General features: G+C 41.7%; 1 protein-coding gene across 1 annotated transcript in view; it reads right to left on the bottom strand.

Annotated features, from left to right (window-relative positions):
• Positions 1-18,221, bottom strand: part of LOC118560258 (protein NLRC3-like) — a 492,641-nt gene that overhangs the window by 351,949 nt on the left and 122,471 nt on the right. The gene's annotated exons all lie outside the window — the stretch shown is intronic.

Consider the following 18,221-nt stretch of genomic DNA (forward strand, 5'->3'; position numbering starts at 1 on the left):
AAAGGTTGTATTTTCTGTCTAAACTTGGTCTAAATTTCTCCTGCACTTGGCTGTTTACATTATTTCAAGTGAATTTGACTTTCAAAGTTTACCAAAATATGAAAAAATGGCATTCAAACTGCATTTGCTTTGTTTTACTTTTTACTTGTGTTTTTCATTACATTACTTGAGTACATCTATTTTTACAGTAATTTTCATACTTAAGTACAGGATATGTCAGATACTTTAAGACTTTAACTCAAGTAACATTTCAGTCAGTGACTTGAACTTTTACCAAAGTCATATTTCGGAGAGGTACCTATACTTTTACTTGACTCCGAGATTTCAGTACTTTATACAACACTGGTGGTGTGGACCGGGCCAATGAACTTAACCTATTTTTCAATAGGTTTGATACTGCGGACTCTTTAGAGGATGAAGCCTTGAGCAAAGTTCTGGACAGTTAACCAGACTCTACAGAGGATGGCAATGTGTTTTTAATCTTGATTTAAAGGAACTCAGGCTTTCAGCACCTTTAGAATTTTCTGGAAGTTTTTTTCCAGATAAGTGGAGCATAGGAACTAAATGCTGCTTCTCCATGTTTGGTTCTGGTTCTGGTTCTGCAGAGCAGGCTGGAGCCAGAAGACCTTAGTGGTCTGGAGGGTTGATGCCCTGATAACAAGTCTGTGATGTATTTAGGTGCTAAGCCATTTAGGGATTTATAGACTAAAAGAAGGATTTTAAAGTCTATTCTCTGAGATACAGGGAGCCAGTGTAAGGACTTTAGAACTGGGGTGATGTGCTCTACTTTCTTAGTCTCAGTGAGGACGCGGGCAGCAGCGTTCTGGATTAGCTGCAGCTGTCTGATCCACTTTTTAGGCAGACCTGTGAAAACACTGTTACATTAATCAATTCGACTAAAAATAAACGCATGGATTAGTTTTTCCAGATCCTGCTGAGACATCAGTCCTTTAATCCTAGAAATGTTCTTCAGGTGATAGAAAGCCGACCAGAGCAAAGTTCTGGACAGTTAACCAGACTCTAGGATGGAGCCCAGAGCAAAGTTCTGGACAGTTAACCAGACTCTAGGATGGAGCCCAGACAAAAGTTCTGGACAGTTAACCAGACTTTAGGATGGAGCCCAGAGCAAAGTTCTGGACAGTTAACCAGACTCTGCAGAGGATGGAACCCAGAGTAAAGTTCTGGACGGTTAACCAGACTCTAGGATGGAGCCCAGAGTAAAGTTGCAGACAGTTAACCAGACTCTAGGATGGAGCCCAGAGCAAAGTTGCAGACAGTTAACCAGACTCTAGGATGGAGCCCAGAGCAAAGTTGCAGACAGTTAACCAGACTCTACAGTGGATGGGGCCCAGAGCAAAGTTCTGGACAGTTAACCAGACTCTACAGTGGATGGGGCCCAGAGCAAAGTTCTGGACAGTTAACCAGACTCTAGGATGGAGCCCAGATAAAAGTTCTGGACAGTTAACCAGACTCTACAGAGGATGGAACCCAGAGCAAAGTTCTGGACAGTTAACCAGACTCTACAGTGGATGGGGCCCAGAGCAAAGTTCTGGACAGTTAACCAGACTCTAGAATGGAGCCCAGAGCAAAGTTCTGGACAGTTAACCAGACTCTAGAATGGAGCCCAGAGCAAAGTTCTGGACAGTTAACCAGACTATAGGATGGAGCCCAGAGCAAAGTTCTGGACGGTTAACCAGACTCTGCAGAGGATGGGGCCCAGAGCAAAGTTCTGGACGGTTAACCAGACTCTAGGATGGAGCACAGAGCAAAGTTCTGGACAGTTAACCAGACTATAGGATGGAGCCCAGAGCAAAGTTCTGGACGGTTAACCAGACTCTGCAGAGGATGGGGCCCAGAGCAAAGTTCTGGACGGTTAACCAGACTCTAGGATGGAGCACAGAGCAAAGTTCTGGACAGTTAACAAGACTCTAGGATGGAGCCCAGAGAAAAGTTCTTTACAGTTAACCAGACTCTAGGATGGAGCCCAGAGCAAAGTTCTGGACAGTTAACCAGACTCTACAGAGGATGGAGCCCAGAGCAAAGTTCTGGACGGTTAACCAGACTCTACAGAGGATGGAGCCCAGAGTAAAGTTCTGGACAGTTAACCAGACTGTAGGATGGAGTCCAGAGAAAAGTTCTTTACAGTTAACCAGACTATAGGATGGAGCCCAGAGAAAAGTTCTTTACAGTTAACCAGACTCTAGGATGGAGCCCAGAGCAAAGTTCTGGACGGTTAAAGGTATACTATGCAACCGGGGTTGATTTTCCAGCGAGGCTCCCCCCAGAGGGCGAAAGTAAAAGTGTCGTAAAGATGCTCAGCTGTTCTGGTTTCTCCGACAAGCCAGGCGCGGTTGTTTTGAGCTTAGCAGACAGGCAAACGCAACGAAAAGTGGAAAAAACGGCAGTACAAAGAATGACTAACACAGTGAAGGAATGAACATCAAGCTTCCCGCAGCGCTATCTTGGCGAGGCGGCGGCCGCTGCCGCCGCCGCCGCCGCCTCGCCAAGCCGCGGCCCCTGCCGCAGCCGCCTCGTCCGTTTTATTATTATTATTATTATTATATTTTTTTTTTTTTTATGTTGGCGAGACGCTACCGCCACCGCCTCGCCAAGCCGCGGCCGCCGCCGCCGCCTCGCCTGCCGCGGCTGCCGCGGTAGCGTCTCGCCAACATAAAAAAAATAAATAAAATAAAATAAAATAATAAAATAATAATAATAATAATAAAAATAAAACTCGATATGCTTGCATGTTTATGTTGTTGCTTTCGCGCGTGCATATAGTGAATGGCAGGGCAAAAACACATGGAGTTCTCCCCGTAAAGCAAGACTTCTGTGGGTGCGGGCCGTGAGCTCTTGCTCTTGCAAGTGCGGTATTTCCCCCACAGACCCCCAGGGCGGCCGAGAAAACCTTTGTTCGACCTGAAATGACTCATTTAATCATCCAAAATGGTATGGAACACATTAATTAACTGAAAAATGTTGCATAGTATGCCTTTAACCAGACTCTACAGAGGATGGAGCCCAGAGTAAAGTTCTGGACAGTTAACCAGACTCTACAGAGGATGGAGCCCAGAGTAAAGTTCTGGACAGTTAACCAGACTCTAGAATGGAGCCCAGAGAAAAGTTCTTTACAGTTAACCAGACTATAGGATGGAGCCCAGAGAAAAGTTCTTTACAGTTAACCAGACTATAGGATGGAGCCCAGAGAAAAGTTCTTTACAGTTAACCAGACTCTAGGATGGAGCCCAGAGCAAAGTTCTGGACGGCTAACCATTTGATCAATCACAGTTCAATTCATGGCCTCACAATAAAAGCCTAAATTGCCACTGGCCAGTATCAGAGTCACTGGTCGGTATCGGAGCCAGCAGACACAACATAAACAAAACCACATCAGGGAGATAAAGTCCAGACAGACGAGGAAACAGCAGAGCAGGAGAACTGGACCCATTTGTTGGATAAAAGACATCAGAACCAAACCAGGAACATTCAGAACCACAGAGTGGACCTGCTGGAAGGACTGGTGAGAGATGAGTAACTGGAACCAGAACCTGACATCCTGATCCAGGAAACAACATGAACCAACTGAGGTCATCTGGAGACAATTATGTAGAAGGCAGAACCAGACCAGAACCCAGAACCAGGACTTGAGCAGAAAGACTAGCAGAAACCTGAATAAACCCAGTAAAGGTTTGGACCAGACTGAACTGTAGAATCTAAATGAGACCAGAACACTGCAGAACCTTCCTTTACTTTGATCCCACACCAAGCTGCATCAGAACCACCAGCCCAGCCAGGAGAGCCCAGTGACGGTCCAGTGGACCTCCAGAACCTCTGCTGGGGCTGAAGTGAGGATGAGGAGAGAGGAAGGTGATCTTACCGTGCAGCAGGATCCCAACCAGCAGCAGCAGAACCTTCATCTTCTGTCAGAGAGCAACCAGAACCTCCTCAGAGAACCTTCAGAACCTCTCTGCCAACACTTCAGCGTCTCTTCACCTCCAGGAAGCAGCAGCTCTCACAGACACACCCAGGGAGGAGGAGGAGGAGGAGGAGGAGGAGGGGGAGGAGGAGGAGGAGGAGGAAGAGGAGAAGGAGCCCAGTGGCTCTGGACACAGCTCAGCTCTCAGCTCCTGGACCTGGGAGGAGAACTCCTGACGGTACCACCAGAACCTCTGGGCTCACAGCTTTGAACTGGGATCAGTTGCTGTGGAGGGCAGACTCTCTGCTGGTTGCTGCTTCAGATGCTGCTGAACCGGTTCTGCTGGATCCAGTCCAGATCAGTTCTGAGGAAAGGCGGGGCGTTCAGTTTCCTCATAGTTTCACACCCAGGGATCAGGTTTGTGGTACCTTCAGACGTGTAGCCACAGATCCCAACTCAGGCAATGCCTTGTTCTACCCAGTTCCATCAGGCAAATGATTCAGGACCATGAAACCAGAACAAAAGAACTTTAGGAGCTTCTTTATCAAAGCGGACATGGACCCGGTTCTGAAGTCCTCACTAAGACTAAGAACGTAGAGAACATGGACCCGGTTCTGAAGTCCTTCCACTAAGACTAAGAATGTAGAGAACATGGACCCGGTTCTGAAGTCCTCACTAAGACTAAGAACGTAGAGAACATGGACCCGGTTCTGAAGTCCTCACTAAGACTAAGAACGTAGAGAACATGGACCCGGTTATGAAGTCCTTCCATGGCTCCCTGGATCTCAGAGAATAGAAATCCTTCTGTTAGTCTATAAATCATGAGGGCCAGCAGCTGAGGGAAGGTGCCTGGACCAGCCACACTTGATCCAGGGTCTGCTAGACTCGACTGCCTGCTTCAATGGAGGACCTCCCTGACTGAATATGGATAAACAACACACGAAATACAAAGCTAAGAACCCCAAATCCCGCTGAAAGCCAGCAGCAGAGCCCATGTTGAATGCTCATGAGGAGAATCTGCTTAGATCGGACTGCAACCGGGTCAAAGGCTGCCTGGAGGACCTACAGGCCTCCACTCCCTCCACACGCTGTGGTTAGCCCACATGGTGCTGCAGAGCTAACGCTAGCCCGCCTACAACTTCCCTGCCTTCAACGCTCCTTCCGTGAATGACCAAACTGGACAGAACTGACACGAGACAAAGGACAAGTTTGGACAGGGAGCTGAGGGTGAAGTTAAAAGGTTTATTGGGAAATGTTTTGTAAACCGTTAGACACCCGGTGTTTAGAACAAAAGGGCTAACAGGTAGCTCATGCTAGCCAAACTGCTATTAGCCTTGCTAACATCTGATTTTTGGACATTTCTAAAGGAGTTTGTTTAAAGCACAAAGCTTAACTGTTCTACCCCGCCATCCTTTGATGGTGCTATGACCCTTATCCCCGCATTACTACTGAATATTAATGTTGGTAAAGACAATTTTGATAACTTTATGTTGTAACCTCTTAGCCACCGAGTTGCTACAGCGACCCCTAGCGCCCGGAGGGAGAATCGCATTAACAAACTCGGTCGTAAGGGTTTAAATGATTTTACTGGGCAAATCAGTAAGCAGAATGTTATTTCATCAAATAATGTTTTGTTTAACTTGGGCTTTGCATTGTGAATGGATTGAAACACATGGCAAATGTTTTTAACTCCATTCCATGTTTTTTGGAATCAGATCTTCAGTGAACAAGGATTCACTGAATTATTCTGATTATGATCAACCACTTTTGTTTTGTGTTTTGTTTGTTTTGCATGTAAATAGTTCCTTAGCTAAGCTTCTTTTTATCTTCATTTTGCTTGGTAGTTTAGTTTACTGATTGAAATATTGTGTTAATTCAGGTAAAAAGCATTACATAGTGATGTTCTCTGGATGTTAATTTTATTTCCGTTATAAAATTCTTGGACTTGAAAAGAAGTTGTCACTCCTTTATTCTATGTGTGTGCAGGTTTTGCTGTTAAAAGATCGCTAGTGCTCGAATTCATCCCTTTCAACCATTGTCCTGATATCAGCTTAACCTTCCCCTGGTGTTAGCTTTCTGCTGCCATCTGTATAGCGGGTCATTTTGGACCCGTGTATTAAATCAGCCATAAAATACCCTAAAAACAATCTTTTATCATCCAATGTTTTCTTAACTCGTGTTTAGCTGGTTGGGCTCCCTTATCCATGAAAAGATTGGTATTAATATTTTTTTGTGGCCCCCTGGGCCTTTGTTTTAACAGCATATCTTCTCCTCATTGTTGCATCCTGTGAATTGGAGATGTGTACTCTGCAAGTCACCACCTCTACACTCAAATGGCTTGACAAGCCTGGACATGTCTCCCTTTGTTTGTTCTTGCAAAAAGGCAAAGAGAAAAGCCCCTAAATGAAGCTCAAGTGGTTGGAGGAAGAGGCTGTTGGTTGACTGTGTGTTCATGATTTAATTTTGGGCATTTTTTATTGTTTTATAATAGAAAATTTTAGCTGGGTCACAAATGACCCGAACACCACAAAAGTCATTTTTTTCACCAGAGCACTTTATAATTTAGTAAAAAAAAAAAAAAGATTTTACTTTGTTTAAATGGAAGTCCCTGACAAAGTCAAAAAGTTTCAACTCAAAAAACAAATGTATGAAGTGCTTTTATGCATGTTAAAACTCAAAACGGGTCCGTCGGGACCCTAACACCATAGGAAGGTTAAGAGCTGATCATCACCAGACAATACTTAACAGACAGAGAGTTATTTATGAAACATTAAATAACTTTACACAGTGTATAATTGCACAACAACGCGGTTCACTTTTTCCAACTCTCAGCCGTGTTCTAAGTCTGCAGTGAGAGCAGTAGAGCTACAATGAACGGCTAACTGCTAAGCTAACTGCTAACCTAGCTGCTAAGCCAGTGCTTCTCAAATAGTGGGGCGCGCCCCCTAGGGGGGGCGCGTTGCAATACCTGGGGGGGGCACATGTGACCCTGGGGAACAGGCTTTTTTTTTTTTTTTTTTGGCCGTAGTAGTATACAGTGTAATTGCGCATCCACTACAGTAGGGGGCAGTGGCGCTCTCATTGTTACTTTTGTCATGTTTGTGACAGTGCAACATTTTGGTTCCCTTGGTTATGTGATATTTTTATTCTTGGCCTAATCCTGCTTCGCTACTAAAGGCCCATTTTTACCCCGGTTTAAGATTTGACAATAAAATAAGGAATCGTTGATCAGAGGTAGAACGGTTTAAATACATATTTAATTCATATAAATTAAATATGGAGACAGAGTTACATACCATTACAAGATGTTGTTCTCACCGGTGGATAAGTCTGTCTGTCTGAAGTAAGTTTTACCAAGACATTCCTTTTATTAACTTTAAACTCCTCCTGCATGGCTCAGAGGGAGGATGACTGACCCCCTCTCCTGCTGACCACCCCCTCAGGGCAATAAAACTCCATGTTTATCTTACGCTGGAGCAGGAAAGGACAGGCCCCACTCTGCTTTACTCAGTAACCCCAACTAAGATATATTTTTAATTCTCAACAACCCCTCTGTTTTGATCCCTCAAGGATCAAACCCTCAAGGATCAAACCAATAACTAGGCTAAACTAAGTCTATGTCTTGAAACCCTTAAACAAAATGTAAATAGTAAGATGTAATATTGTAACCCACTGTCCCCTCTGTTGGCGACTTATGAAATCAAATGAAGTTCAAATGTTCCCCTTAAATGTAAAATAACCCAAGTATAAGCTAAAAAGCTACTAAACCTATCTGAATCTCTAACCTACTAGAATTAAGAAAAGTAAGCACCTTTATCCGAGAGGTGCAAAGCTAAGATAAATGTGCAACTACCAGAAACTATTATATGATCTAAATATGACTTTAAGAGTCCTAACCTAGATTAACAAAATGTCTTCTTAGAAATAAAGATAACCCATGAAAGCACTACACTCAGATCAAACCATAGAATAAAAAACAGATTTTCATGCAATGCAAAACCAAGATTCTAACAATACTAATATTGAACACCTTATGAATATGGAACTTATAAGACATATGCAGTGGTTACAAAACTCTCATTTTCTTTTTTCTCTTTTACAAAATGCATTCAATTGTGGTCATGATGTCTTGCATCTCGGAGATGTCTTCTTCTCGCCTTTAAAGAAGATGGTGTAAAGAGTCAGTGTTCCAACCGCGGTCTCCACAGAACTGTATGTTAATCTTTATTAAAAATAAAAAACGAAAACAAAATAAAATTCCAGCTGCCCCTCCGTGGGTGGCTCTGCGAGATAAGTTGTTCCGGTGATGTCTCCCTGGAACCCTCTGGTGGCTGGTACACATGGCTCCTGGAGTCTGATGGGCCCCTGACCTCTGGCCCACCACATCTGCTTGTCGATAACCTTAGCGTGCACTCCGTCGAAGTCGGGGGTGAGTGGACTCCCGTCACATTTCTCCTAATTTTATGTCTCCTGAAACTTACACGACAACCGTTTAGATATCAAATGTTGTGTGCTACCTGTAATTCCGGAGGTTGACTTCTGGTCCCGAAAAGCTCCTTTCAGTCATATGGAAACATATCCTGTAATGAAATTAACTGAACACTCCCACAAGAAACACACTTCACATCTTTTCCACCCCAATTTCAATGTAGTCTGTGCACAGAACTTTGACCAATTGTGTTTAGAATTCTCCCCATTAATCTGAACCAACCTTCTTGTTGTTTCTTCTCCATCCTATGAGAAACCTATTTTAGAAATGCAATAGTTAGTGAGACATTTTATTGCAATTCCTCTTTCCTGACGCTGGGCCTCTGATTGTCCTGCAAAAGAATGCCTGCACAAAAACTTTATACCTCCGGTGGGAATCGCCATGTCTGTGGAATCCAAAATTAGTTAATTTAATTTGAAATCAAAGTACATTTTCCTGTAAGAATGTCAGAATGTTCTCTGGATTAAAGATTACCATTCAGCACTCCACTCCACACAAAACCTTTCAGCAGTCACCACACCTCACTTCTGTACCATTTACTCCATACTCAGATGTGTATGCTGCGAAAAAGTTCCTATTTTTAATCTGAGAAGAAAAGCAAACCCTCATTTTGTTTTATCCAGTTGTTACAAATCCTGATCCAGTTTACTGCAACAGATATACGTGGCTTTGAATCCTTAACAAACCTACCTGACAAACCAATGATTTTAAAGTAAACTAAATATGCATTAAGTTACCCTCTGTTTATCTCTGTTTTATCCAGTTTTTTGTAGTTTATGTAGTTTTTCTGTTTAATTTAACATTCACTTTATTGTCCTGCCTAAACTGTGTAAACCTTTTTCCAAGAACCCCCTCATATAATCTATCTCTAGCAGATTCGTGGTGTCTGACACTCCGCTAATTAAATGTAATGTATGGTTCCGGTCTGTTTGGGGAGTCACTTAACAAACATCCAGAGAGCCATGGGTAAGGTCTTTTGTGGGGGTTTCTTTTTGTTTAAACAACCGTTATCTGATTTACAACGCAGTTACATACCTCTGTGGTGTCCTGCACAAGAATCCTTCCCTTAAATTACTTGTGCCGAGGGTTGATATAAAGTTTAAGATCTGTATGGCTTTACAATATAGTGTTATCATATAAATGTTTATGTCATATCCCTCTGCTTGGAACAAAATTAATTTTGTTACAAAACATTAACAAAGAATAGTATTAGTCACCACAGGGAATCAATTAACTGCAAATAATTATCTGAATTGAAGTATGAAAAACACTGCCCTATATCCCGGATTCAGATCAAAACATAATGCAATTTCATAATCCCACAGATCTACAAGAAGCCCATCAAAAGTTCAGTGTACCCATTGAAATAATGATTATTCTAATGTGCTCACAGCAAGTTGATGGTATGAAAATGCTGAGTGTTCCAAGGTACTTACACACTGATAAAATATTGGGTTTTACCTGAATAAAACACCTGGTAACTGCAAAGTCTGGTGAAAATCTGATAAGTTTTAGCATGCAACAGTTATATTGTACAATAGAAAAATCTCAATACTTGAGAGCTATTTGAGAAAGAACCTAACAGATCCGTTTAACCTATGTTGTTTAAAAACAGAATGTCCCAAGCAGGACACATCTGTGCTTACCGAGAGGCCCATGTAATAAACCTGTCCCCTCAGGACGTTGCAACCCCCCTTGTGAAAATTTATGACATGCAGTTGTCAACCAGAACTCACAGAGACCTAAGTAGAAGTGTAGCACATAAAAGTATTCCCACCCCTGTGGATTGTCTGCTAATAATTGTGATGGTAAAATATACCTTCTGCTGTCAATTATGAGCAATACGGTCCTGGACATAATAGAATTAAAATTCATGTTTAAAAGGAACATATCAGTTATATAGTAAAAAATTTTAAGAGACAGTAGTATATTTTTCAAAACCGCAAACCTGTACTGCTGGTATCTGCCCAATTGGCTGCCTTAAGAATTTATCACCTGCACCAATCCATTTACCTAGAAGCTCAACAAAAAGTTGGAGACACAGAAAAAATATTAGAAATCACTTTCCATTAAATTTAGTCAGAAGTATAGTGGTAGAAATAGAAGTCTGAATTACCTTAACAAAAAGTCTGTTATCAGTCTGTGGTCCTTGAGATGGACTGGACTGACATGTACAGCAGATCAGGCAGAAAAGAGATTGGAGCTTAGACGTCGCACTCACAGCTTCCATGTATGGAACTCCACATTTCGTCCCCCACGTGTTGCAGTGATTCGCTGTCGACGCACCTCAGTGACAAAGTTCTGGTCCACGACTCAGAAACTGGATCAGGCATGCAACTCCAGTGCATGCAGACAGTCATTTTCCCTTGATATCTTAGGATCTGTGCTGTTCATAGGCATTGGCCATTGTTCCAAGGTGAGGAAACATTGTTCATGGGAGCATTATCCCCTTGCTGGGGCACTGACCTTCTTGAAGGTGAGGTGGTATTGGGACTTCTTGCCAGGATTTAGTGATGTGAAACAGTCCTTGGCCCAGTGTCCAGCGTAAGCAACTGTCCCAGATGTGATGGGTGCCCCACGACACACATATCGGCTGTAAATGCTCAGTTTTATTCTTCCAACCCCAAATCGGCACTGATCTGCGTCTCATGTCAGACGTGTCCATACTCCAGAACGAACAGACCTGTAACAAAATTAAGATAGAAAAAGAAAAACAGGGGGAAGGGAGCTCCCCACCTTAAATTAAAATAGAGACAGTTCTCAATGGAATCAGCTGCTTACTCTCACTCCTTCCTATATTGTTTTCCAATAACTGTAATTTTACCAACTTTTAGTAATTAACAAACTCAAGCATTGTGTATCACCCTTCCTTTGAGTCACAGGCAAATGGTGTATCAAATATTGTCTGAGCGAGCGTATCAAGATTGAAATTCATCAGCTGAGATATTGAAGAGGGCACGTTGTTTTTGTTGTTGTAACACTATTACTCTAAATAATTCCCCTAAACTGGACTGATTTATTTAGGATCCACACCTGTGTGTTTGATCCATCCTACTGATTTTTTTCAGAAGATATCGAGAGTCCCAGTCAAACTCAGGAACCTTCTGCTAAAGTGTATAAAGAAAATGCTGTGTCACTCTATCTATCAAGGAAAAAAAATATAAAAAACACCAAAGGTACATTTTAAAACAGCTCTAAAATCAGTTATGCGCCTGTGTTTAGTAAATTTTGAAGTCAAATTCTGCCGGCCACAAACAATCACCAGCAACTGATGTTGAAAAGTTTATTCACCAGAATTTGCACATTACCAAATGAACAACTAAAAAAGATTCCTCGGGCTCTAAATTACTGTGTAACAAGGGCATCTGCATTTTGTGGGACTATGAAAATGTGATTACATATAATGAATAATTTGGGGACCGTCCTGTGATGATCCCGTAATATTTTCTATTTCTAGGTTTCTGCCGTTCTGCAATATCAGTATCTATAATAAAACAATGCAAACCAATAACATTAGTCATAAATTCCTCAATTTTAGCTGGTTCATTTAAGGATCACTTCAAAACTGACTCATGACTAAATGCAGTGTTAACAAAATCGATCAAATCAACCGCAATATCAGGTTGCACACACTATTAAGGTACAGTTTAACCCAACTTTTAACTCTGTTTAGTTCTGCTTAATGTGGTTTTCCCAGGCCTGCAAATGAGCAAAAGTTTATAGGGTGGCTATTTCCTGCTCCCTATTAATCAGCTAGATTTAAGTCTGATGAATTATATTTATTTATTTATCTATTATAACTAGGGCTATCAAACAATGAAAACCATTTAATCACTATTTAATCGCTAATTATATTTCATGTCTGAAAGTATATATATTCATTAGGCATTTTAAAACGCTATTTTGCAATAGATAATGCTAGTTAAAATTACACTCTAACAGAAGGCATTTTCCCTTTTTTGTGTTTTCCCAATTTATAATGCCTCAAACAGATGTTCAATGTTCAGCCAAATTTTCAACAACTTTTCCAAACTTCTAACCACTTTCTAACTTTTAGGCTACAGTTCAAAATAAAAATTTTCTCCAAAACTCAGCAAGATGCAGCTGTTCATGCTCTCCAATGCAACTCACCCATACAGCTTGCAGCCAATACCTCAAACGTTTTACTGCATAGAAAGTTCTTCTGCACTTTAACAAACATTATTAATGCATCAACCCTTTTTCCAATGATTTCCAAATTCCCCTTTAGTTTTTATTTTCACCCATATTTTTACTTATCACTTTTACTTAACAAAATTAAACTGCACCCCAGTCATTGCTCTAATCTTGAGGCCCATGCACGCGGAGAAATTCACACCCTCATGAAGACACACACTCACATATACACACACACCCCCACTCTCCGCTGAGTTGCAGGGTACAACCAATCTCTCCTTCTCTCAAAACCATGGATCCCATATTACCGAGACATTCAAAACATCAGACAAGACATAACAAATATAACATTTAAGACAGACAGCCTGGCGCGCGCAGAGGGTCTTCTCCTTTTAATACCCTTCCACTCGACGAAACGTTTCCTTATGTTAAAATCTCCTCGTCTAATCGTCGTGTTCTCGAAAAACCCCGTTTTTCGAAAACTAGAAAACAAACTTCTATTGCTTCCCTGGGATCCCTTTTTTTAATCTCTTATCTTTCTATAACAGCTCACTCTTAAGGTCTTGCTTGATTTAGCCTACATCTAATCTTTAGCCAATAGTAGAATCAAAATCTCCTTACTTTTTTTCGGGTCGACCCTGTTTTGCTGTAAGTGATTACTTCTTCGTGCCCAAATTCAAAATGTTCCTCCATTTTAATGTCAAAATCCGGGTCACGGCACCAAATTGTGATATTTTTATTCTTGGCCTAATCCTGCTTCGCTACTAAAGGCCCATTTTTACCCCGGTTTAAGATTTGACAATAAAATTAGGAATCGTTGATCAGAGGTAGAACGGTTTAAATACATATTTAATTCATAGAAATTAAATATGGAGACAGAGTTACATACCATTACAAGATGTTGTTCTCACCGGTGGATAAGTCTGTCTGTCTGAAGTAAGTTTTACCAAGACATTCCTTTTATTAACTTTAAACTCCTCCTGCATGGCTCAGAGGGAGGATGACTGACCCCCTCTCCTGCTGACCACCCCCTCAGGGCAATAAAACTCCATGTTTATCTTACGCTGGAGCAGGAAAGGACAGGCCCCACTCTGCTTTACTCAGTAACCCCAACTAAGATATATTTTTAATTCTCAACAGTTACCAGTGTTGAGTCACCAGAAAGCTTCGACTGCGTTCTGTCTACAGCCTCCGTTATTCAACATAACAACCCCCAACATGAAAAAGTTTTTAACAGGGATGAAAAGGAAAGCGGAGAGAGACAAAGATAATGAGACAAAAGAAAGTCACTCGAAAGCTAAGACGAGGAAATACGACGAAGCGTATTTAGCGCTTGGCTTCACGGTGACTACGGTTGGAGAAGAGGAAAGACCGCTGTGTTTGGTGTGTCTAAAAATGCTCGCAGCGGACAGCATGAAGCCAAATAAATTAGCGCGTCACCTAAATACGTTACACCCCAATCACGCCGATAAGCCGCTAGAGTTTTTTCAGCAAAAACGTGCTGAATAGTGCCAACAGTTATCCCGCTTTGTGAAGGCTACTTCAGTAAACCACCGAGCGCTGTTAGCATCATATAAGGTGGCGTACCAAATTGCGCAGTGCAAACAGCCCCACACCATAGCAGAGGAGCTGATACTGCCTCCTCATTTTGATCAAAAAAAGAAAGAAAAAATGAGCACAAATTGTTTAATTCATTTTGGTTTTGTAGGTTCAAGTGTTTTATATATTGTGCTCCTGAGTTAATGTTGCTGAACTGAATATATATTACGCCAGGGGTGCAGTGCGGTAGCTCAGCAATGCAAGGTAAGGGTCAGATCCACTGTCACTTGACTTCTTTAACAGTCTCTTAATGATCTGGACACCCTTTTCAGCTTTCCCATTCCCTTGTGGATGCAGTGGACTGGAAGTGATGTGTTGAAACCCATAGTCCTGTGAAAACTTCCTGAATTCTCTGCAGTTGTACTGTGGTCCATTGTCACTGATGACAAATATAGGAATCCCATGCCTGGAGAAAACACCTTTCATATGAGTAATTACCCCAGCAGCTGATGTGTTAGAAAGCTGGGCTATTTCTGGATAGTTAGAGTGATAATCTATTATCACAAGATAGTCTTTACCATTCAGGTGGCATAGGTCAGTTCCCACTTTTTGCCAGGGTCCTGTGGGTACATCAGTGACCAGCATGGGCTCTTTGGTCTGTTTATAGTGATGTTTAAGGCACGTGGCACATGTGGATATCATATTATCAATCTCATTATTGATTCCCGGCCAGTACACTGCCTCTCTGGCTCTTCTCCTACATTTCTCAACCCCGAGGTGTCCCTCATGAATGCGGCACAGCATGTCTTGTCTCATTGACTGTGGGATCACCATTCTATTGTGTCGGAGCAACAGGCCCTTTACCACACTCAGGGCAGCTCTGACTGGATAATATTGTGGACAGCTGCCCTTCTTCCAGCCATTTTTTAGGTTGTCCATCACTCTTGTCAGAGTAGCATCTTTTCCTGTTTCCTGTATTATCTTTTGCAGCTGAACATGCCATCATTTGTGTTCCTAATCTTGAGCTTAGCTGTGCGTTTCTCTCTGATGGAGACCGTGTCCACTGCCTCGCATAGCTGACTGGCAGCTGCTGCGCCTTGTTCTCTTTCGGCGAATGTTTTCGCATGTTCTCCAGCCATTTCACTGGCTTGACAAATTTTTACTGCTGTGTCCAGTGTGAGATCACTTTCCCTCAAAGGTTTTTCTCTTGTCTTTACGTCCTTAGTGCCAAACACTATCTGATCACGAATCAGCGAGTCCCTCAGTACACCAAAGTTACATGATGCAGCTTTTATTTTTAATACTGTCAGGTAGCTGTCAAACGACTCATCTTGTTGCTGCACTCGGGATCGAAACACGTACCGTTCAAATGTTTTTTGTTTTTTTTAGACAGGCAGTGTCCATCAAACTTCTGCAGGATGACATCCAACTTGTTTTCCTCCCCGGTCTCAAACGTGAACGTGTTGTAAACTTCCAGCGCTTCCGGGCCGGCAATTGTGAGCAGCATGGCGATCTTCCTTTCATCCGGCTTGGAGTCCAGTCCCACTGCCGACACGTAGAGCTGGAACCGTTGCTTGAATGCTCTCCAGTTAGCATCAACGTTCCCTGTTAGCTTTAACTGCTCGGGCGGCTTCATTGCATCCATAGTTGCGTAGTGGTCCTAACTGCTGTCTATGAAAACAACAAACCTACCACTCCTGGTACCATGTAATGTTTGTACTACAGTACATAAAGAAAGCAAAGTCTTTCAAAGTAATCTAGTTTATTAACTAACAGCATTAGTTATTGTAGCTCGGGTTTACAGCTCTCGTTTCTTTCTTCCTCATGTCGCTACCTCTTGCTTAGCCTCTTGCATCACCACCTACTGGTGCTGCATATCATTACACTTGGACCAAACGGCAGGGATTGGTCAGAGTTCATTCCTGCAGCTCCACAGAGAACAACTTTTAACCTCATTTTTCTAAATACATAATGTAATTATTGCTGAAGGATGATTTTACCCAGTAGAACATAAAGTGTTTCTGATCAGGATCACCAGCTGTCGCTTTAAGCCTCAGCTCTAAAACTGGCTTTGGCTTTTTCAACATCTTCCTCAAATGTTTGGCAACAAAATATGAAGCTGTGTTCCTACTTCTGTAGTTCATTGTTTCACATTATATCACCGTTATTATTATTATGACCATAGGGTCAGCAGTGGCGCTACAGGAGGAGTTTGTTCTGTAACTGGTGGGTTTAGCAAACATGTTCAGTCAGCAGGACTTCACCAGGAGGTCAGGGGGTCCAGGGTGCTGGTGGTCTGGCAGCCTTGGTCCTGTCAGTCTGGACCAGGGCAGCTGTCCTCAGCAGGTGGGTGGATGTGGGCTGAAGCGCTCCAGGAGTCAGGACCTGGTGAAGGATTGTCTTCCAGGACATTCAGCATGTTAGACCAACGCAGCCTGTGGAGTGGGACACAGCTGGAGAGGTTTTCACTTATTCTGGGCAGCAGCTGGGTTTGATGATAAAACTTTAGATCGCCACAGATCCCACCCAGCGGGGCTAGGCGCTGTTTGCTCCTCTTCCATCAGGGGAACGTTTCAGGAACGTTAAATCCAGATGGAACAGAAACATCTTCTTCAGTAAAGCTGTGAGGGCGATCGCCCCCTGCTGAGAAGACCGTCTGCACACATCACTACTGTGAACGCACGTTTATTTCACACTCTGAACCATCAGGAAGGTTACGTAGCACAGTTCTGTATATTAAGAATATTCCACATTAACTATCAGGAATGTTTCACTCCACACTTTCATTTTTAAACAGGACAGACGTGTGGAACGTGGAGCGAATCCTAGCAGAGCAGAAAGACTCTGGTGTTTTAGATGCTTTAATTTAATAGAAAATATAAAAAATGTTGTTAGCCGTGTTCTTAGCTGTGCTCAGTGATTATTTCTTGTTGTTTATTGTATGTTCCCTAAACCGGAGAATGTCCTAAAATGACAGGCGGCTGAAGCAGCTGAAGCAGAATCAGAGGATGTTATATAACTCTCTCTTTCCTTTGCTTTCCTCTTTCACCTTTTCTCCCTTTTAGCATTTTATCTCATCTGTTTCTCTCCTTTTGTCCTCTTCTACCTGTTTCTGTGTCCATTAAACATGAAATAGTCCCAGAATAAATTATAATAAAGCTTCTTGCATGTATAAACCAAGCAGAGCTCTATGGTGACAGCAGTAAGGCTCCACTGGTGAAGGTAAAACCTGTTGGACTCTTTCTGGCATTAAGACAACATTTATTATTGCTGCTGCACTGCCAGACAGGAGACAATGAACAAATAAAATAAATAAATAAATAAATAAATAAAAGGCAGCTTGGGGGGATCAAGCCGAAGCTTTTACTTTGAAAATATTTTCAGAAGCCACTTCCTTTCCTCCCTGCGCATGCGCAAACACACAGAACGAGGTCGGTACCATAGATATCCATAATAAAGGCTAGATGTCTCGTCCGCGCTGCTGGCCAATGGGGGTCGACGTCCGCACGTGGCGGCCATCTTGCCACAGGCAGCTCGCTCATTCGTAACATTGTGTTTCAATGGCGCATGTACTTAAACAACCATAACTTCCTCAATTGTCTAACGATTCTCAAACTGTTTGGTTTGTTAAACAAAAGTCAGACATGTAGTTATGACACTGCACACTTATGAATAATTATAACCATGGAATTTTATATGAAAAGAACATTGAATAGAACATACAGGTGCAATAAATATACACATGCACAAGGTACTTATGTTAAATCAATATATGCTATTAAAACTCAGTGTACAGAATGGCAACATGATATATATACACACATATATATATATATACACATATACATATTCATATACATATATATATATACATTTATATATATATACATATATATATATATATATGTGTGTGTATATATATATGTGTGTGTATATATATATATGTGTGTATATATATATATTCATATACATATATATATACATTTATATATATATATATACATATATATGTACGTATATATATATATATATATATATATATATATATATACACACATATATATACACATACATACACATATATATATATATATATATACACACATATATATATATATATAT

Source organism: Fundulus heteroclitus, unplaced genomic scaffold (genome assembly GCF_011125445.2).
Source record: "Fundulus heteroclitus isolate FHET01 unplaced genomic scaffold, MU-UCD_Fhet_4.1 scaffold_41, whole genome shotgun sequence".
NCBI classification, from domain to species: domain Eukaryota; kingdom Metazoa; phylum Chordata; class Actinopteri; order Cyprinodontiformes; family Fundulidae; genus Fundulus; species Fundulus heteroclitus.